The sequence below is a fragment of the Falco naumanni genome, chromosome 1 (genome assembly GCF_017639655.2).
Source record: "Falco naumanni isolate bFalNau1 chromosome 1, bFalNau1.pat, whole genome shotgun sequence".
Taxonomy (NCBI): Eukaryota; Metazoa; Chordata; class Aves; order Falconiformes; family Falconidae; genus Falco; species Falco naumanni.
In genome coordinates this window covers 18,407,611-18,429,746 of record NC_054054.1, presented here as the reverse complement: position 1 = coordinate 18,429,746, position 22,136 = coordinate 18,407,611, and positions in this window count along the sequence as shown.

Genomic DNA, 22,136 nt, shown 5'->3' with positions numbered 1-22,136 from the left:
ACTGAACTTCAGTTAACTCTTGCATCTTACTGATAATGCCCCCTGTGGGTTTGGCTAAGTGAAGGCTACCCTTTCTTTAACAGTTCACGAACTAAGCTCCAGATACTGCAGTAAAAAGAAAACCAACCAAACAACTGAATGATGGATCCTGAGATGAGATGATTGTGCAAAATAATTAACAACTCCTTTCAGAGCTGAAATACTACTGTAATTCCAGTGATGTTCTGGCTATTGTAGTTGAGTTACTATTGCCCTGGAGTACAGTCTCAAGTCTGCTAAAATACTCTAGTTAAGTGACCATACTTGATTCGGTTGTGGTCGTTTATTGCATGCTTACATTCACTGTAGGTGGAGACATAAGAGGGAAATCTTCTGTGCAGGGGATAATCACAAGACAGGCAAGTCAACGTTAGTAGAAGAGACCAATAAACGTGGAAGGGCCAAAACTAGTTTTTCATGAGAGTGCTGAGCAGCAGTGCAGGACGTGAGAAGGAGCTCACTGCTGAGGTCTTTGTTTTCCCAGTGCCAAGAACATGCCTGCTTGTGGTTCTGCATGAACCAAACTCCTTGCAGACTAGGCTCTCAAAGCATGCCGTGGTTATATTGCTGAAACTACTATTTCTTCTGCGATAACTCAGAAGATAATAAACATGAGGTTATTCCTGTCAAGTGTTTGAAGAGGTTTGGTCAGAAACTTAAACAAGGTGTGGGCTAACAGATTCCTGGTTTTGGCTTTGTTCAGTGACTACCTTCTGCATTTTGGAAGGAAGAGGAAACATACAGCACAGGTTTTTAAACAATGACATGAAAAAGTGTATCTTTAGTACACTTCGTGCTTGTAACATAGAGCCCAGTTTGTGGGACTGAAGCAACAGCAACATGCCAAGATGTGTGCACAGCAGTACCAACTACACCCACCTGAGGGTTTGGCAAAGCAGTATCTTGAAAAAAGAAAAAGGCCCTCTGAGGGTCATAGTACAGTGAAACAGATTGTCTGCAGGGCTAAACTTGGCCCTGGGGCCCTGATGCTGTTCTTTGCTTCAAAGCCAAGTGGTCTGGCAGATTCCCTCTCGTGTACAGGAGCAAAGGGAATTGCATTGGTAGGAGCATGAGTGGTGGTGTGTCCCCTTGGCCTTGCAGCATGGAGCACCTGCCACAATCCTCCTTACTTGGCCAACAGCTGGTCTTGTAATACTTCACTTGCAGAGAGGATGTTTCCTAAATGCAGCTGTAATTCATACAGATGTCTGTGAATGCTCACTTCATGATGTTTTCAAGAAATACTGGACACCTCTCTGGTCTTGTGAAATATATTAAAGCTGCAAGTACTAAGCATCAGTAAAAATCTGTGAGCCTGTAATTGAAATGCTCATTTTTTCCTCACCTAAAGAACCAGTGGTTTATATAGCTTGTCGTATGTTTTGTAGTCATGCTTTGGCAGTGTGGGATGCTGTAACTGTAGCCCTCATTAACTCTGAAGTAGCAACCATTTTCTGTGTATATCCTCACATAAGATTAAGAAAGTCAGACTACTAATCTAGAAAAGGTTGAGAAAGAATAATTTGGAAATTACCTCGTTAACTAGGGAAGTTGCTGCTTTTTTCTGTGTGCTTTGGAATGAAGGACAAACAGTGCTCGGTAGGGCCAGGTCAGACCTGTAATAGAATCATAGAATATCTGAAGTTGAAAGGGACCTGTAAAGATCATCAAGTCCAACTCCCTGCTCCTCACAGGACTACCTAAAACTAAACCGTATGACTAAGAATATTGTCCAGATGCTCCTTGAACTCTTGACAGGCTTGGTGCTATGACTACTTCCCTTGGGAGCCTGTTCCTGTGACTGACCGCTCTCTCAGTGGACCAGTCGTTCAGAACCTTTCCTGATGTCCAGTCTGAACTTCCCCTGGCACAGCTTCATTCTATTTCCTTGTGTTCTGTAGCTGGTCACCAGAGAGAGACCAGTGCCTGCCTTTCTGCTGCCCTCCTTGAGGAAGCTGTAGGCTGTGATGAGGTCACCCCTCAAACTTCTCTCCTCCAAACTGAAAAACCCAGTGACCTCAGCTGCTTCTCATAATTCTTGCCCTCAAGGCCATTCACTGTCCTGGTCACCCTCCTCTGGACACACTCCAGTAATTTCATGTCCTTGAGGCACCCAAAACTGCACCCAGTACTTGAGGTGGGGCCACACCAATGCAGTGTGAAGTGGGACAGTTGCCTCCCTCAACCAGCTAGCTGTGCTGTGCTTGGTGGTGGTACATTTAAAGGGATTGCTCCAGTGAGCTTCCAAGGCAGCACATTGTTCTTTGGTGTGGCAAATCCTTCCTCAGTGAGGTGCAAATGGCTGATGATCAACCCTTTTTCTCTGGGTAAGATACTTGCACTTCAGTGAAAAATTGTCAGCTTTTAAACCAGGTTACCCGCTGTTCAGCTGGCAAGATAGGCTTAGCTAGTGTTTGAGCAAAACGACTGTTAAGACATGGCTTCTACCTGATTTAAAACACCCCTGTGTATAGCACATGTACCTGCTGGGTAGCAGAAATCTGTCTAGTTATACTTCTTAAAGTCTGTCATGTCTTCACCAACTATCACCAATTGCTGTATTTTCTTTTAAAACAAGCTCTTCAGTAAATACTTCCTCTCTGATTAAATAGCTTAGTCTTGACTGGATGTTGCTTAGTCTTTCTGCTCAGCATGCTTTAGCAAACATGTTTCAGTTGTACATTGTGTCCATTGTATTCTACTATTAATGTAACCCTTGATGGTATTTTTTTTGCCAGCAAGTTGCTGACCATTTTCCCATTATCTTCTGGTCTCATTTCTCTCATAGACCGTACTTTAAAGACTCTAGACAATTCCTAATTACAGTTTGACATAGCATGGAGTAGTTCTTTGGAAGCTTCCAGAGACAGCTGGGATGATTTTTCAGCCATGCTCTGAAACATTTTGTACATTCTCAGGCTTCATTTCCTTTGCCAGTTATTTATACTTGCTTTATTATGTACATTTAATCCAAAGATTACCACAAACGAAAGAGCAGTGATGGACTTCTGTCATGGGGATGGGACAAGCAACTTGTGATTTCAAAAACAATGTGAAGTGAGCAGTTGAGATATCTGTGATACAGGCTTACCTAAATCCATTTGCTTGTGTGAATACCAGTCTTAGTGTGGGTTTTTTTTAAAATGATAAATCAGAAGGAAATAATTCAGCATACCTCAGCAGATTCTAGTATCTGCATTTTACTGTTGCCTTTAAGAACTGTGGATAGTCTGCTCTCTAGTTTGCTGATGTATTGGCACAAATGTACTACCAGTTACTGAAGAAAATGAGTATCGGTGCATTGTCATGATACTGGTGGTCTTGCACCACAGGCTAGCAAGGCTTTCAGAAGTAATGCTTGGGCTATAGCTTCTTTTAAAAAGATTTGGCTTACCCTTCTCTTTTTTTTTAAAGCTGAGGTCAAATTTTACCTTTTTGGAGATGGCGATACAAAACAGATTCAAGCTGTGACTCTGGTATTGGTGTTTTGTCAGTTTTCTTACAGTGAAAATTGCAGTAGAGGTAATACTCAATACAGGTAAAAAGGCAATTTCCAAAATATTACACAGAAGATGGTTGAACGCTGGCTTCGCAGGGCACTGTTGCTGTACAGCTTTAGGTGTGTTTCATTGTCCTGCTCTCTTTGTGTGAGTTTCCTTTCTTGCTTTGTCTGACCCTTTTGATCTTATTCAGCATAAAACGGCCAGCCTGACTGCGAAGGCACCAATTGATTCTGTTACTTAGGTCACTGTAAAGCAGACGAATGGCAGTATCGCATTCGTACATGTGCCAGCAGCTCAGCTGAGGTACCAGGCATCAGTGACAGCTCTTAAAAGTAGAGCTCTGGAGGTCCTCTGTGTGATGGTCGTGATGGAGGGAGGCTTTCTTGTTGTAGAAGCAGTGGATCATAAAAATTACTTGTGACAGCTAGTAGGGAAACTTAACTACTTCAGAGATGCTGTGCAAGGCTGAGTAATGTTAAATAACATTAGTGAAATATTGCTGCTGATAAAAACAAGAGGCCTTGGAGGCTGATCTTGCAGATATTTGTATATTCTTTTTAGTAAGAATCAACAGGAGTAGCTGCAAACATGGCTGGGAAGGAGAATATACAACAAGTGATCATAAATTGGTGTACTGATTTGAATATGTATGGATTTTAATTAGGAAATACACAGTGTAGCATGTCACTGCAATTATTGTATGTAAAGGAAACCATGGCCGTTGAACTTTGGTTTTTCACCATCTGGAAGGTGAGATTGTAACTTGAGCTATTGTTTTGCTAATACCTGTGAAAGCTAGGACAAAACACAAAATAAGTGAAAAAGATTTTGTGGGAGTCTTGCCAATAATCGCTGTTTTTTGGAAAAAGGTAAAGGAGGAGTGTGTTTACTTTTTTGGTAAGGGACTTCAGGCTGGGAGGAAAATTAGCTGCAGTTTTCTGCTAAATGTGCCTTGAAGTGGAGGAGCTAAGGCAATACAGAGTCCTAACATCAAGGAATGCCAAGATCATACCACACATACAGTAAAGCCCAAGGTGTTTATATTCTACACCACATAGTGATGCTTTGTTTTCATGTAAGTACTTATTTGATGAACCAAAGAAAGTGTATTATTCAGTTTCACTAAGTTGCTATACTTGTAATGATTTCTGTCAAGTGTTGGTATGCCTGCTCAGTTCATCAGACCATGCCTTGCTTGACAAAAAGCACCTGAGAAGGAAAGAAACTTTTAAGTATTAATTCTCTTCAGAAGCTTGGAGTGTTATTACAATGGCATAAAAACACGTTCTAGGTAAACCCCCTGCATCAGCTGTTGAAACAGGCTGCCGCTGTGTTCCCACTGATGGAGAAGTTTCCATTGTAGGAATCCATATTAATTAAAAGTGAAAGGAGCTTAAATGTGGTAGATTAGAGATCACTTAAAAGAATTCCAAGTAAGACGATACTGATGGATCTAGAAATACACTGATGAAGAATGAAGAACAGGTGGAAACAAATTTCTAGGATTTTTTTTTTATGGATGTCTGAAACATTAGATCATAGTTGTTATGATGGGGGTAGGGTGGTGGTGGGGAAGTATGTGTTGAAGGAACCTTTTATGCATCTAACAAACAAGAATTTGTATGTCAGTGTGTGCAGAATTTGGAGTGTTGGCTTTTCATCCTAGCTGTAAGTAAAATAAAAGGCCAACTTTTAAATTACTGCCAGTGCTATCACAACTGTGAATTTTTGGCCCATGTGAAAGACTGTATCAAATGTTCATCCTGACAGAACAGAGAAGAGCTGGCACACTGCCGCATTTGCACATTAGCCCTGGGCTCTGGGGAAGGACAGAGGTCTAGTTTGCATTTTCTTCAAGCAGCTTTGCATGTTCGTAGTGAACAAGGGTGATGAACCCTTTGTCATTGAGTAAATGGACAACAAAATTATGTCCAGAATATAATTACATTGTTATGAAATATGCTTTTATTTCAAGAATGGTCTTTTACCTGTTCTGGTTTTGCCATGACACAAACAGTACAGGACCTTATCTGAAAAGTCCAGAAGGTCTGCATGATGGATGCACTGAGTTATTTAATGATTTTTTTAGAGTAAGGGTAGAATTGTTGTGTGGAGCAGTAATTTAGCATGTTGCACAGTGTATGTATTGCTTACAAGAAACTGTAAATACATTTTGCTTGTTTGTATGTTGTCACAGAGTGGCATGTGGACAAGAAGGTAATATACGTGTCTAGGAAATACCTGTTACCTATTTCCAGAAATACAAAACCTGAAATAGTCTTTACTGGAAGATCATGGTCACATTTGTTTTGGTTTTTAAAGTTGACTTCTGTGTGTGTCTAGCAAAAAAAAAATAAATGCATCACCTCTGTTGATGAGGTGGCTATAGTATTCAGAAGGAATGCTGAGCTGCTATAAGCGAGTAATGTCTTGCAACAGTTGGCCTTGACAGTCTTACACTTTAACTGGATTTATAATCATCTCGTATTTGCACACTTCCTTTCAACACTTAAAGCATCAGTTTCTATTTTGTCACCATTAATGTGGGACTACTTTTTCAGGAGGCATTCTCCATCCAGTATGAAGACAATTTTCGCCTAAATAATTTCATTCTCCTGAAATGCTAAGTGAGATGGTTGCAGCTTTCATGAGAGGGACGTTTCTTAGTTCATCACTGGCTGTGTCATAAGAGGACATTTGCACTCTTGTTTGGGCAACAAGAGTCTCATTATAACAATTTTCACATAGAAAAGAGCTGAATGCTGAAGTTCAGCTTTAATTGTGTGCTATATCTAGCTTAACTTCTTGAAAAGGCTCAGAGGATGAAATACCATATAATTAAAGGGATAAGGTAGACTAATGACTAGGAGCTATAACAAAGAAGTGAATCTGGTTTCTTTTAAACATGAAATGTGGGGCTTTTTTGTGGACTTGAACATCTCAGCCCTTGTGGCTCTGTTCCCCCAGCTGAAGAAATAAATGGTTATAATGCTCCTGAAAAAGTTGTTAGTGAAAACTAGTTGACAGCAACCTCACAAGGCCTATTATTTTTCTAGGTATTGCCACAGAGGAAAACATGACAGCATGATGGCTATGAATGAACTCCTTGGAAGATTAGCATTCTGATTGCTGCAAAGACAGTTAACAGTTACTGTGGGTTTGGTCAGAAGTATAAGCTCTGTTTAGTCTGGTTGTACTGTTTGGTTTTGGCTTTTTTGTTAAACAAGCAAAAAACCTTACTAGTATTAGTATTCTAGACCTGTTTGTCTGAGTTAGCAAACACTGAAGCTTATCTGTTCGTTTGCTACACTGAGGCTATTGCTGTGAGGTAAAAATTGCTAGATATAGAAAATAACAGAGCACTGACGTTCAAGATACGTTTGATGTTATTATATACATCGCTTTATTGAAATTTTTGTTGAAGAGTGACAGAATTTGAAGGGCATTTTGCTAGTACTAATATCTTTTAGGACAGAGTTACATTAAGAATAGTATTCCATAATATTTTAAATCTGGAAATTTGACAAAGTTCTGTGACAATGCAGATTTTGTTAATTTGTCACCAGAAGCTATAGTTAAAATTTAGACATCACAGTCTAGACAGAACTTGTAGAAACTTTTTTCACACTACAGAGTTGGCTCTAATTGAGAGTAACCATAGTATCTATTATATTTTATTCAATACTGCATTAGTCAAAGACACTTTTTTCCTTGTTCATTAACTGCTCCTTTCTGTATATTCTGGTCCTTAGGTACAGAGGGTAATCACAATTCTCACTTTCCTTATTTTTCTCTTTTCTGGTATAAATCTTCCAGATCTCATCAGCTGACAAAAAAGCATGGCTGTGCACCCTTCAGCACAAGTTTGAGTTCAAGCAGGCCAAAGAAACACCAGGAAAAAAACATTAAGATGCATGTGTTACCAGGTTGATCTGCAGAGTAATAACATTTAGAGAATGTAGTAGATGTGCACTGCTCCTGGTAGCATGAGTGCTAATGGCTGTGTTTTCACCTTTGAGATAGAAAAAAACCTTCTTCCCTTCAGTCTGCTAACAAGATTTTTCTACTGTGGCAGTACTGTGGTTTGTTTGTTGTTTTCCCCAGGAAACGTCCAACTGTTTAATGTAATTACACTTTACTAAAACCAACTGTGATTCACTTGTATTAGATTTTTGCTTTGCTACTTTATCATATGAAGCCAAAGCTAATCATTCACCCGCTCAATTATTCTCTTTAAAAGTCCTGTATTTCTTAATCCTGGTGATGACACATGTTAACAGTGTAATTCATAGAAACATTTCCTGGTATGGAGAAGGGTCTTCAGCTGGTGTACAAGAGCATTTAATCTTTTGACTTCTTTGAAGCCACAGTGTTGGATAAAGTGATTTAAAATATTTGTAAATTACAAACAATATTAAAGCAGCAACAGTGAAGTGCAGTGTGGCAGGAGACACACCGGTCCTATCTAGCACTACTATCTAACTACAGTACTGTTCCATTGGAACAGGAGTGCAGAAATAACGGGCATAATGAGAATAAAAACAAGGTGGTCAGTACTGTGTGTACTACAGATGCGCAGCACTTCAGTCAAATGCAAGAAGAGATTCCCCCCTGTTTCTCATCTGCACTCGTGTGGAGTGTGATCTGCTGTAGAGCGGACGTGGTCATCAGGTGGAGCAAAGGAGTGGTGAACAGGAGGTAGAAAAGATGGTATGTGAGGAGGGTGTGTCTGAGCTTTGGGAATTGCAGAAAAGGCACTTCAGTCTGTGCTCTCATTCTCTGTCTTGACAAATGATCTGAACATCCCAAAGGTACAGATGATAGACAGCAGACTGTGTAATGAGGTCCTCCCAGATGGTAAGTGGGTGCCAATGGAGTGCCTGTGATCTTTAAAGCTGAGATCCTCTATGCCATGGAGTAATAGGTGCCCTCAAATAATGTTGTGGATTTCAGTGATTTTTACGTGTTAATGTGCTTTCATCTCCTCTTCAGTGCATCTTAAAGCTGTTTTTGCCCACAGAGACATTTATCTTGGGCCTAGGTGTTTGTGTGTTACGCACAATTTGGTACATTACCTTGCACCTTAACTTCCCAATGTCCTTACTCATTTTTTCATTCTCTTATTTCTTGCGGTTGCTTTGGCCACAGCTTACTGAAATGGAAGGTATTCTATAATTTGTTATGTAACTAACATCTTCTTGGATGTTGTTTGGGTTGAGTGACTTAAACTTAAGGGTTTTTCCTTTTTGTCTCTCCCAGTAACAGTGGGTGGCTGGCTGGCAGAGGTGATGGTATCATGAATGTGGTTCATAAGTACAATGCAGATGGCTTTGGAAAGGAGCTCAGCAGAAGTACCAGCACTGGGATATTACCATCAAAGCATTTGTGAAATGAGATGTTTCTGCCTTCAGCTAAATTCTGAAAGGCATTTAATGCATGTGGCTGAGCAGTAGTAAAAATGGTTCATTTTTCTCCTTGAAACCATGGTCTGTGTTGTGCATACCTATTTCTTCTTTGGGAAGCCCTTCCTATGTTGCACTTGTCAGTATAATTTTAATAATCAGGATATTGTTGTAGGTAGATGCCCACAGGTAGGTGAGAGAAAGTGGTGTGTCTGCTTAGGATTCTCTGCGCTGCTGCAGTATATAGCTGGCCCTGTGTGTGTGAGCTTTGTAGAGGCTAAGTTACTGAGTCTTATTACTCCTGTTAGTGTGTATATCAAGACAAGAGACGTGTTTATTTTGCTGAAGCAATTTCCAACCCAGAGTTCATAAAAGCAAAATGATGTCCGCTTCTCACTTGGTTTTTTGAGATTCTGTTTACCCCACATAGTGGGACCAATATTGGGCTACTTTTCCCTCCCCTCTTCCAGGCCATTTACGTACCACCAAATATGGAAAAAATTATGAGGGTCAGCCCAGAATTTTCCTGTGCCAGAAAAAGTCCTACAATCAGTGGGTTCTCTCAGATTTTTATGGTCTTTGTGAAAATCAGCAAGGCATTATTTACTTGTGCTTTTTACTGTTGCTTCAAGTGATATTAGATGGGTTTCCTGGTCTGTTGAGATGGGTTTCACAGTCCAAATTCCTCTTTACTTTGCTTCCAGCACAACGAGTGGGTGACTTCATCCGGTTCCTCCGCAGCCGAAAATACAGAAAAGAAAATCCTGTGCCAGAATTTTTGAGAACTGAGCCTGAATATCCAACAGTCACCTTATGCATATAAGGTCTTTGTTGTTTCCTAATGGAAGCACAACATGTTGGGCATTGTAGCAACAGAGAGTCATTGTCCTGGAGAGCTTAAGTTGAAACAGATGTGTTAGAAGTGGGGGAGGAAGAAGAAAGGCACAGAATAGCAGCATGGGTTGCCCAGATTTGCTTGGCTGGCAGAAACTTGGACTAGAGCTCAAATCTCATGGCCCCTAGCTCATAGCTTTTTTTGGGCTGGATCCTGTTCTCTGTTTATATCACTCATGACATCTGTCTCATTTCTGGGACTTGCCAGGTAGGTTGAAGGGATGTTAATGGGACATTACCTCTGCAGTATGGATATCCAGAAGTTCCCCACACCACAATTACAAATTTTGGAAGGGGGGAAGTAACCAGGGGGGGTGGGGGGGTTAGCATCCAGATTTGCTGAAATGTTTGAGTAAAAGGATTGACTTGTACATGACTTCTATACAAGGATAAGTAGGAATTGTTTTATAGTCTGGGATGCATTTTCCTACTCTGAGATTTTCAGCTCTATTGTCATGTTAGCAGTGTAACAACTTGCTGCTGTCTGGAGAAGTAGGATGGTTGTGCCAAACCTCGTGCCATTGTACTTCTGTAGACAGGCCAGGAATGATTGTGGCTTTTTTTTTTTTTTTTTTTTTTTTTAATTTAAGGAAGGGGAGTGGGGAAGCTAATCACAAGAGCATTTTCTCTTGCATCTGGTCCCCAAGGTCTGGGAAGCAGGAAGGCTCGGGTTGCTATAAAGCCCTGGTCTGTGTTTGACAGCTAGGTTCTGGCTGAGAACTGGCAAGTTTTCTGGCAGCCTCCTCTGAAAGGGATTTAAGTCCTACTGTGGGCTTAATGGTAGATGCAGTGTGATCTGGTTCCACAGAAAGTTTCTGGTTTTGTGCAGCCAGTTACATTTTCTTCCTGCTCTACAGTCTGTATTGTATGATCTCAATTAGATGGGTGAGGAGGGCTTGGGTGGGCAAAGGGGGCTTGGATGAAGTAGACTTCAACAAATATTATCACACAGATCTTCTGTGAGTTGCAGGAAGAAGGCTGTCATTATTTTTTTTTTTTTTTTGCCTGAGTTTAAGTAAAAACTTACTGAGCGTAATTTTTACCTCAAAAAGTCAAAGAGCTTCAGAAAATAAATTAAATATATTGGAGCATCAGGTTGAGACTTCCTAGCATGGGGCAGGGGCACGGGGAGTGATTTATCAGGAAAAAAAGAGGAGAGGCTTTTAACTTGTTAGGGCTTGGGATTTCCTATGAAAGGCTTGGTGGAGATGAGGTAGATGGTGCTATTCCTCTATCAGCCATTGTTTGCATGGCAAACGCCTAGTGTCGGTTCCTTGTAAGTAGAGGATTTCTGGTTCTTTGATGTTGCCTTAAAGTCTTTCAGAAGTGCTTCTCCATAAATGGAGATAAGCAGATCTCCAGCAGCAAAGACAGAGGGTCAGAAGGGACATGTGACATTGCAGAGACGGTCAGGTGCCAAAGAGACCCTGAAGGAAACCTGGTATCTAAAGCTGGGATGGCTGTAATTTCTGTTTGGTGTGTCATCTTGCAACTTCAAAGAGTTCCAGTAACGGAGAGCCAAGCGCAACTGTTAGAAAGCTATCCCCATTGATAGTTATCCATAAAGGTAAATATTATTCCTCATTTGAAGTTTGTAATTATTTAGTCTCACTTGATAGCTGTTGGGTTTTAGTATACATTTTTATTCACTGGTTCCTGTTCCCTGATACAGACGGTGATGCAGTGTGAGGCAGGTGTGAATCACTGGTAGCCTCTGTCAGATCATTCCCTTGTTTTTCAGCATTCGTTGTAGAGTCTGAATGCTGGAATTGTGTACTGTCTTAGAAATGCTCCTGTCTACAAAGCATGAAAGGTGACAGCTTCCCTCATGATGAGGAAAACTGCATGACCAAGACCTTCCCAGGAGCAGCTGGTGAGGTTCTTAATTCTGGAAATACTGGGTCCAGTCTTAGTTCCTCCGTTTTTTGGATCTGGATGTCTGTCATGGAAGGCTTCTTCCACAGCCCTGAAGAAGCTGGGGAGCAGTGACTGCTGATTGCCATGCAGAGCTTGCCTGTGAGGGGCACCAGATAATCTCTGTGCGTGCAGGATGTACTGCAAAATGAGATTGAACTTTTAAAAACCCACAGCACAACCTGTATGCTAGATCCTTTATATATAGATCCTTCACAAGCTCTAGTTGAATTGCTTGACATAGTGGGTCGAAAAGTGAAAGGTCTGTATGTCATCCATCCTGGATTATGCTGCATAAATAAGCAATCCCCACAGTTTTAGCTTGGTGACTTGAAGGCATTACTCTGAGTAGTTCAGGAAGGGAAGCGTTTTTTCTTCTTGAAGCAATAGCTTTAATTATCTCATTGTTGCAAGAAGTGACCCTTTTCATTTCTGTGGCTGCTTGCCTAGAGGAGGAGGTCATTTGCCATGACACCTTGATAAAAATCTCTGGAATTTAAAACTTTATGAATACACAGGTCATCAGACATACGTTAGGTTCTGGAAAACATAAACCTGAATGAGGTGTGTGGAGATGAGTGCAGCACCCTTTATTGCCATGATTAGGTATCCAATTATGTTGCTTTATTTGAGTATCTGATTCCATGCAGCCTCCACTCATGGCATCACCTCCATTCACTGTATCTGTTTTGCATAACGTTGGGGAAGCTGTGACAAGAGTTTAAGATGGAGTTCTGTGGCAAGCATAATAGAGATGCTTTAAAATATTCAGATGTAAAAATCCTGTTCCTGTGGGCAGGGTTCTTCCTGGGTAAAAGAAAGGTCTTGTTGAAGAGGGTAATATCCATAGAGAGTTCTAGGGGGAGGAAGAACAGATGACAATGACATTGCAAGAGAGAAGCCCAAGAGCTAGTTGAAGTTTTTTTTCTGTTGAAAGACTTTTATTAAGCACCTGGAAGGCATAAAATACATAGCGGAAGCACTCTCAGTTAATTGAATAGCCTTGGAAAGAGCTTGTATGTGGGAGAAGAATAGACAGATGCTAGAGTGGCGTTCATGTATGGGATACCAGAAAGAGGTCCCAATTTATGTTTGATCAAAAAGAAGTATGCAGGGTGGCAAATGGGGCTTTTGGACTATGAAGATAAAAGCCTTATTTTGCTGTGCTGTTAAATGGTTCAAGAGCTCTCTAATATTTTGAAGTTAAGTGCTACTGTTTGAGATGGAGTATTGTCTGTCAGTTATGCCTCAGGATGCATCCAAAAGAATGGAAGAGAAAGGACTTTGGACTGCTGTGTTTTCTTTTAGTATTGAGTCTCTTGCTAGAACTGTTTGTCACTTGAATCCCCCATTGGAATTTGAAGAGCTTAATTGGAGGATCCTGAAAGCTCCCAAAGCAAATAGTGGAGCAGAGTAAATGTTAAGCAGCTGTCAGTTGGTGCTTAAAAACTCCACTGATTCTCCAGATGAAGCAGGGAGCGGTAGCTGTGTGTGTTGTAGCTCCCAGCTCTGTGCTACAGTGCAGCAAATAGTTTGTGCTTATCCCCAAAATCTCTGGTCATCCTTTAAGAGCTCATAGCTGACTTACTGCAGAGCAATAACAAGGACCGTGTGCCATCTATCTTCTTTAAATCCATGTGATTTCACTAGTTGTTCTTGGTGCCTTTCTGAATGCTGTTTTCAGAGAAAAAGGGGACAAACATAGCAGAGCAAACATACCTGCAGAAACTCTTGTAGGAAGATGCTATGCTAATGAGTTTGGGAAGTTATGGGTATCATATTTCTTAACTGTCAGTCTTCATAGTGTCCAAACACGAGAAGGTTTTCTCTTGCAGTTAGGCAGAGCTGTACAATGAGCCATCAAGATAGCTGTACTATGCTACTGCTAGACTGAAGTAGCACTCTGGTTTTCCTTATCTCCAGTTCATGTGAAACGCATGATGGCAAACACCACTGCAGCTCTGAGAGCTCAGGTTCTTAGTACTCAAAGTATAACCAAGTTTACAGTGAAAATGTAATGAAAGTAGTCAGGATTAGCAATCAGCAAATATGAGTGGGGTTGCATTTCATCTTTTCTGATTTTCTTTTTTGGCTTTACTCTTCTAGTTTAGGTCAGCATCATATAATGGACACAGTAAGACCTCATTTACAGTACTGAGAAATAATGTATCGTGCATTAAAGCTGAAGTGCATACAGAACTGTTTGTGAGACTTTATAGAAAGCAAACACACCACTAGTAAAAGGCATCTGAGCTTTAACGATTTGAACTTTTATTTTGTTTTCATCTAGCCAGGATCACAGTTGAAGGGAAACAGCAGATAACGGAGTCCAAGTGATCAGTAACATTGGTGAGGCACTGAACACTTCTTAACCATTTTTGTTGTGGGTGTCTAAGTAACTAACTGCAGAGATATGCCTTAATACACAGTTGAAAGAATCCCAGGCATTTAGCGATATCACCAGTAAAATAAAATTTTAAAAAGCAAAATGATGGAATGCAACTGCAGCCTTAATAAAAGCATTTTCAGTGCTAGGGTAATAAGAATGCGTTCATAAAAGTAACAAAAAGCTGGTGAGTTTCCTAGAAGAATTTTGAGGAAATGAACAAACATTGTCCACTATAAATGCAGATCAGTAATATTAAAATGCTTTGATGTATTAGTCCATGGCACACTGACAGGGTAGGCTGTTGAGACGGGTAGGCAATGATGAATTTATCTGGAAATGTTTGTTGCAGTAGTAAGATTAGTGGATGTTAATAGCCTCTGATGTAGCCTGCATGCGTATGTGGATATTCCAGGAACACACTTAAGTTACTACAGTATAGATTTTGCAGGCAATGTCCTGCAAACAGATTGCCTGTGGCTTTACCAAAGCTCTTTGAAAATGAGTGAGGTTCCCCTGGCATACAATGTGTTGGTGATAGGAGGTCTAGATTTCATGCAGGTATTGTATATTCATGGCACCTAACCTGTGACAATTGCTATTACATAGTGATATAGTGAGATAAGACTAGAAAGGATACTTGTATCTGGAAGAAGGTCTGTGAAAAAAATGAGATTAGCATGATCTGGGAAATGGTATGCTCAGTTTTTAAGGCATTGTGCAAATCCTGATAGTAGCAGTCTTGACACAGTAACTTTACTGAATGAATTCAAGGCATTTTAGAGGTCCTCTTTGCATTTTTTTAAAAAATAAACCTGCAGTGATATGGAACAGTCATTTGTTTCCATCACCCTTGCTTACATTTGCTCAGTAATGAAAGCTGACAAGAAATGCTATATGTGGAGGTTTTATTGCCTTATATGAGTCTTCAAAACCAGAATTTCTGATTTGTCCCTAGTGACTAAGCCTGTTGTCTCATGCAAGTGTGTTCTGTGGACAAATTGTAAGAGTCATGTTTAGTTTTTGCTCTCTTGTTCTTTTGTTGTGATCTCATCATGTAAGTCTCTACCTCTCTTTCCATTTGCATCTTTAATGTAGCTAATCAATGTGCATCTTAAATGATGTAGCTCATATGATGAGGTTTGTCACCCTGCAGAGCTGCAGTCCAACAGGTCAGGACTGCCCTTGGGGAATCTGTGTCAATGTTAAACATTGATTCTGTTAGATTCCTCCTTTTCATGTGCCACCAGGGTAAAATAGAATGCAACGGTTGTGTTCATTTTCTCAGCTAAAAATTAGAGACATTTCCTAATGAAAGCCATTTGAGACATTTCCTGCCCCTCTATGCTTGTTCTTTACTGATGTACCACAACAGCAACTGACTCGGAGGGCAATGTTTTGCTGCAGATGTCAGCAGAAGTCATTGCTGTGATAGATTAGGACTTGGGGATTTTTAAATGGACACAAATTGTGCCTTGTGCAATAACTGTACCTGTGCACTTGCTGTAAAAGCTGTTTTTTACCAGAAAGCATAGAAAGGAGTACAGTGTCACCCCAGGAGGATGTTCTCTGTGGTGTTCTCATATTTCAGCTTGGAGATGATCCTTGACAGTTAGGTGAATTAGTGCCCTCCAGACAGGGCGTGCAGACAGCTCAGTAGAAGTCAAGGAGACTGTGAAATACAGGCACAGTGACACATAAATTCATTGTTGAGGGTTTTCTGAGTTCTTTACCTGTTGACTTAACTGTGTTAAATTCTTCGCATTGGATGCATTTATTCCTGCGATCAGGTTCACTGTGGGGTGCTGTTTTTTCTTTGAAAATTTACTGCTGCTTTATGGGATGGATGTTTCTGTTTTTCCATCCAGCCTATTGAGAGGCAATGTAAACTGGAGCTCCTGTTTACTGTTGATAAATAACTTTTACTTCCTAGTGACCTGAGAAGATTGCTTGGCCAGTGGTGATATCCTCTGAGCTCTTACAGCTTGAGGGTTTTTTTCTACTGCTTAAGCTGGTATGTTGCTTATGAAAGTGGAGTAGCTCACAGTCTACATCTATGTGAAGGTGGGGAAACTATGCATTTAAACACCGGTTAGCAGGAACATAACTATACTTTTAAGTTCTGCTTGCATTCTTGTGTATATACATTTTAAGTGTATCACCAAAATAAACCCTGATGTAATATTTTTGGGTTTGCTAATTTCAGCTAGGCTGCTGCAGCTGCTAAATAGACAGCTGAGGAGTTTTATGTAATGTATTGCAGAATGTAAGTGTAGATGTTAATTTTTAAGGGGAAGAATTTTTTTTTTCTTGCAGTGTCAGTGTTCCCAAGAGGGACAGGCTAAAAAGCTGGCTTTTTTTTTCCCTCCCCCCATGTGAATGTCAGCTTCTACAAAGATCCCATTCTCTGGAGGGTTTAAGTGTTTAAAAGGAACCAACATTATTTTTGAATGTCGCTAAGGACTCTCTGACATGTCCATTGTCAAACTGTGAAGAAAAGCCATGCTATCTCTGTATTTGAAGGTTTTGCTCTCTATATAGAAAGGAACAGAGGTAAAATGTTCTGTTCTAAGCTGTCCTGTGCAAATAGGATCCAGAATTTGCTGATTTGAACTTTGATGTTTAATGGTAAATTAAGATTCACTGTTGGAATGGCTACATTAGGGAGGGGATTTTTAATTACATTCCTTCCTACCTGCTGCCATTCCTTGTAGGAACACATATGCTTGTGTTCTCTGCTTCTGACCAAAGACACAAGGTCAGTTACCTTCTGCCTGTCCTGTAATTCCAGGAGAAATTTGTTTAATGGCTGGGAAAGAATAGTATGTTCATATTAGTAAGGGCTACTTCCAGAGTAATCTTGGAGCAATATTGGAGGATGTTTAGGAAATCAAAGCCAAGATCAAAATGAGATCTAATGTGAGATCCTGGCAACAGCCTTGTGAAAAAGTCAAATCTTGTAGTCAACGAGTGCTTAAATAAAAACATTAGTTTTAAAGGTTTCTGTTGATGTACCTGGTTGTCTTGTTTCTACATTTTGTGCATTGATCTGTCACACCATAAATCATCACTATATCTACTGAAGCTTTTTTCTGTGTCTTCTGACACTTTTCAATTTCTAAAGAATTAATATAATTTGAAGCATATATTAGATGGGTGATCATCTTTTCCTCAGTCAGAATACAGTTGAATCAGCTTCCTTCTGCGTGTGTCCAGGAAAACCTTGTTTTGTTTTTTGTAAGGTTTTAGTGCAACTCTAGACTCAACAATCTGGACTTGGAGGAAGTAGACTAGATAAAATTGTTTGTGCTCTTATAAGAGGAGGAGAAATTCTCTGCTGAATACTGACCTCCAACCTAAACACTAGATTATTCTGAGCACTTGCACAGAAAGGAAGAGGGAAATGATGTAAATGATTTAAAAAATTTGGTATTATGGTTCTCCCATGTGACTTGATGTATGCCATGCAGATCTTAATTGTCTTACATTAGTCCCAGTTGTCTAGACTGGAAAACAGAACATGTGGTTAAGAATTATGTTGCTGAGTGCAACTAAAGGTTGTGTGTGAGGTTCAGTTGCCGAGCACAGGGCTGGAAGAAGTTGTAAGGCACAGAAAGCAGAAAGTCTACAAACTGGTGAGTAATATCTTGCTGCAGTTGAGAGAAGTGGATGTGAAAGTGGCTGTATGTCTGTGGGTTCTCTGAGATAAAATGATTCCCAGCTGGACAACTAGATTTCGTAGATTTGAAGATGCACAGATTATCAAAACATTCCTGATGACTAGACTAGAAGTTTCCTGTATGTGTAAGGAAGATTACCTACAGTTTTCAATCCTTTTTCAGATGTGTCAGGTTTTGGCCCTGTCTTTGAGCACTTTCATGTCTCTGATTTAGGGCTATTAGTGTAAGTAGCTTGACTAATTTGTGAAACATCTTGCAGAATCTGTCCCTATGGAAACAGTAAAGATTTAAGCCACTTTTCTAGGTTTCGTCAATTAATTCTGAGTGTGGCTTGTTCTTTTTTTGCTGGGGACTAATGATATAGAACGATATTTATTCAGCGAGCTGTGGTTGTGTTTTCTACCTTGTGGCTTTAGATTTTGCTGCAACCTGCTATATTATATCCCAGTTCTTTTTGACTGTAATATTGACTGTAATATTATTGACTGTAATATTGGATGAATGAAGGAAACAGTGGTGAGCCAGTAATCAAAAATAGCCAACAAATGTTGGAACAGTAGTGTTTAAAAATTGTACATCTTCCAAAATACTCTAGACACTGGGGAGGTAAGACAGATTTCATTTGTAAAGTGGGTTAAGGGTAAAGGTGAACTGATTTCCATGAAATTGAATATGGGAAGTGACTATCCAGCCTGCTCTATTGCACAACATAACCGCTGCGAATAGGATGAGAAGATATTTCTCAAAATGTGTAGTGTATTCAGTACCACCTTCTCCATCAGTATTAGCCAACAGAAACTGCAGGGGCAGCAGATGCCTTCGGGGTTTAGTTATATTGAAAAAAGTGTTTTTTCCCGTTTGTTTATACACTTGTCCAGTTTGTTCACCAGACAGTAGTGATGCCTGCAGAGAAGCCCTGTTACAAAGACTGTGTATATACGCACATGAACACATAAAGAGTGAGGCTTCTGTGTATACTCTATGAAGTCCACAAGCTGTGCAGACCCCCTCTTGCTAGATCAGAAAATGCTTGCAAAATAAGTCTGACTTAATGAATGAAATTATTTTTTGTTGTTTGGCATCCCGTGGGGCAGAACTTTTCAGTGTGTATCTTCAGGTGTTAACAGTCACATGGTTAACGTTAGCAGTAGATTTCAAACAAATAACCTGTTATGCCTTCTGCAGTGATGAGGTGAGAAGGTGAGGCTCTGCACAGAGCAACAAAGTAAATTTGCTGCTTCCACTGGTATAAAAGGCTTTAAGGGCAAGAGGCTTAGTAGTGGACTGTAAATAGTTCAGTGGTGGTAGTAATTACAGATCCATTTCTACATAAGATGAGCAGGGAAGAGGGAACTTGGCTAAGGTACTCCATGACCCCCAGCTAAGTGACCCCACTTGCAAAAGGAGCATGTTTGTCCAGAGGGGTAGAATTATCTTTGGAACTGCCTGCACTTGCCCATGGGTATGCCGTGCCTGAGCAGACTCACTCTGTCCCAGGCAAATGCAGTTTTCATCCTTCCCATTTGTTTGATTGCTTGGTACAGTGTATCGGGTTTGTCCCGTTAGATGTTTTGAAAAAAACCATCATGTTTTTCTTCCAGACAGAAAGATTCAAAATTTTAGTTCCCTGCTACGCAAAGGTCAAGTCTTTGTGTCCCAGTCTGCTCAGGTAAGATATCCAAGAAGTTAGATAGGAGCAGTCTTGGCAAGGAAAACTAGCTGGGTACCTACCAGCACCAGCCCAGGCTTTTCTTAGTCTTAGTGGTGTATTGCATGGAGTTGGGTAAACCATTTCCAGTTACAGATCTGGTCCTGCTGGCCCTTCCCTGATGTAGATAATGAATGAGTAATGTTACTGGTGATGTACACACAGAAAACACAAGATGGGATGAAGAATTTTAATGTGTCTTGCAGATGAGCCCATAAAGCTGCAAATATGAATTGTTTTATGTTCTGAAATTCAGCTTGAAAAGGATATCAGCTAGCAAACCATGACTGCTGCAGAGAGAAGGAACAGTAGCAAAGGGCCACCAATAAGAGAAGGAAGGAAATCTGACTTCAAAAGGTCTCCTCATTGTTATTGTTGTAATTATGTATTAATAGCCAGACTTCAAATGTGCGGTTCTTCAAGGATATGAGTGGCTTTGCAGCTCAGTTTTTGAAAGCACCCATGTTGCGGGCCCAAGGCTGTGAGCTTTCTGCTGTGTGTGAGCAGTTCTGGCACAGGACCAGGGGGTCTGCGTGTGCCCACTGCTGCAGCCAGCAGTTCCAGTCTGCCCTGCAGCTTGCTTCCTGTGTGTCTCTGTGCTTAGGAAGTACATTGTGCCACTCTCCTTTCTCTCTGGTAGCTGGAAATTTCCCTGGGGTTACTTCTCTCTTAAGAGAACAGTACAGTAACAGAACAGTAATTTCCTATAATTTAAACAAGAGGTCTTGTGTGTTAATATGGCTGTTGTTCAAATAAAGGCACGGAGCTGCGGAGACGAAAGTTACAGAAGTGCCTGCGTTAAGTTTTTATATAGTGTCGATTACTGTGATGCATAAAGTGAGGCTCCCATATGTACAGGCACCTCATCAGAGCAGGCATGGTCCTTGATGGTGGAAGGCTTTCCAGCCCATTAAAAAATGTTTTTTCTAGTATGTCATTCTGGCTGTTCTCCTTGTGAGCCTGCCTTTGGCAGCTAACCAGACCGAAGGCCAGCACAGGTATCCTGCTGTGCATGTGTTTAATTGTGTTCTCCTCTTTGCTGTCTAAAGTTTGTGCATGTTTACTTTCTCTTCTTGAGCAGCCGTGTATCTGTATAATCTGTTTACTCTTGGAGGGAAAAAAAATTACACTGGTGTAGTGGCAACAAGACTTAGTGTTTCTTCAAACTGGCGTGGTTGTTGGGACAAGCTGCATTTTAGCGAGGTGCAGCATGCTGTCCCTGATGCTGAGGACCTCTGTTGGCCTCATCTCTGAATTTGGCAGAGAGATGATGGGAATGGTTTTGCTCTGCCTTCTCCTTGTTTTATCTCTACGGACTTGTTTTCCAGGGACATGAGTGGGAACCAGCCCTTGGGCTGAGTGGCTTGCATAGTTCTTTTTTCTGGCTGGCTATTCTCATGACAGACTGGGAAAGTGAGGAAGGTGTCTTGGGAGTATTCCCCTTCATGTGCCGATATCTGGGCTGGCTGCTGCAGGCCTCAACCCTTCTTGCAGTATTAGTGAGAGACAGAGTTCAGAGATTTGATGAACTGTGAATAACCAGGCAGTTGAATGATTTTTTTATTATTATTCCACCCCACCCCCACCCCCGTTAAAAGTAGAAGCTGCTCCAGTGCAGTGGTATCCCATTATCACTGCTGCAAGCTATAACATGTCATATGTTAACAGTATGTAAATGTTCTTCAGACCTCATCTATTGAAAAACTTCATAGACCTGAGGAATTTGTTAAACTGATTGCTTGCAAAAGGCTGTAACTATGTCTTGTAGTACTCAGGAGTTTTTAGTGCTGTCACATTGGGTGGAGCTGGAACCAGCAAATGCAGAATTCTAAGTGGGTCATGGGAGGGAAGTCAGTGGAAGTGTGTCTAGGTCTGTCCAAACTGCATACTCATCAGATGCTGAGATTCTAGGTCATGCAAAACACTTTTCCAGCTTCTACAGATTTGCCAGCTCCAGTCATTAGAGGAACACCACGTGGCTGGTATGTGTAGCTGAAAATGGGCAGGGTTTTTTTTCATAAATGTGTACAGTATGCGGAAACTGGGTGTAAAAGTGTACTGTTGTGCTGTTTTCAGCTATTATTAGTAGTAATTTTTTCTTATAACCTCATTGTGGTATAGTATTGGAGACTGCTGCTTTTTCTCCTGATGGGGATCTGAAAGATGTGACCAGTAACACAGGGCAATTAATATTTTCCAAGAGAGGATGTTTTTCCACCTAAAACCAGTACTGTGGCATCTGATGTGCTGGAGTGAGGTGGTGGGAGGGAGGACAGAGGATACACATCATTACTTGCACCAAGTGTGGGGAAGAGTGCAGCCTCACGCTCACTGAGTCACCCGGGAACAGACGACAGTCATGCCATTCAGAGAGGGAGCAGCGGCTCCTGAAACCCAATTACAGCTGCAGTTCCCATCATAACTCCCATCCTGATTTCTGCTGTGTGACTGAGTTGGGGCTGGGCCTGCGGGAAAAGGCATGCAGACCTTGTGCAGGTTCCACGGAGACCTCAGTCAGGTCCACCCAAGGTAAAATCCTTAGTCCCACTTAAACAGACCATCGTACCCAGTCGCAGAGAGGCAGGCTGTTGAAAGTAGATGAGTCAAGAC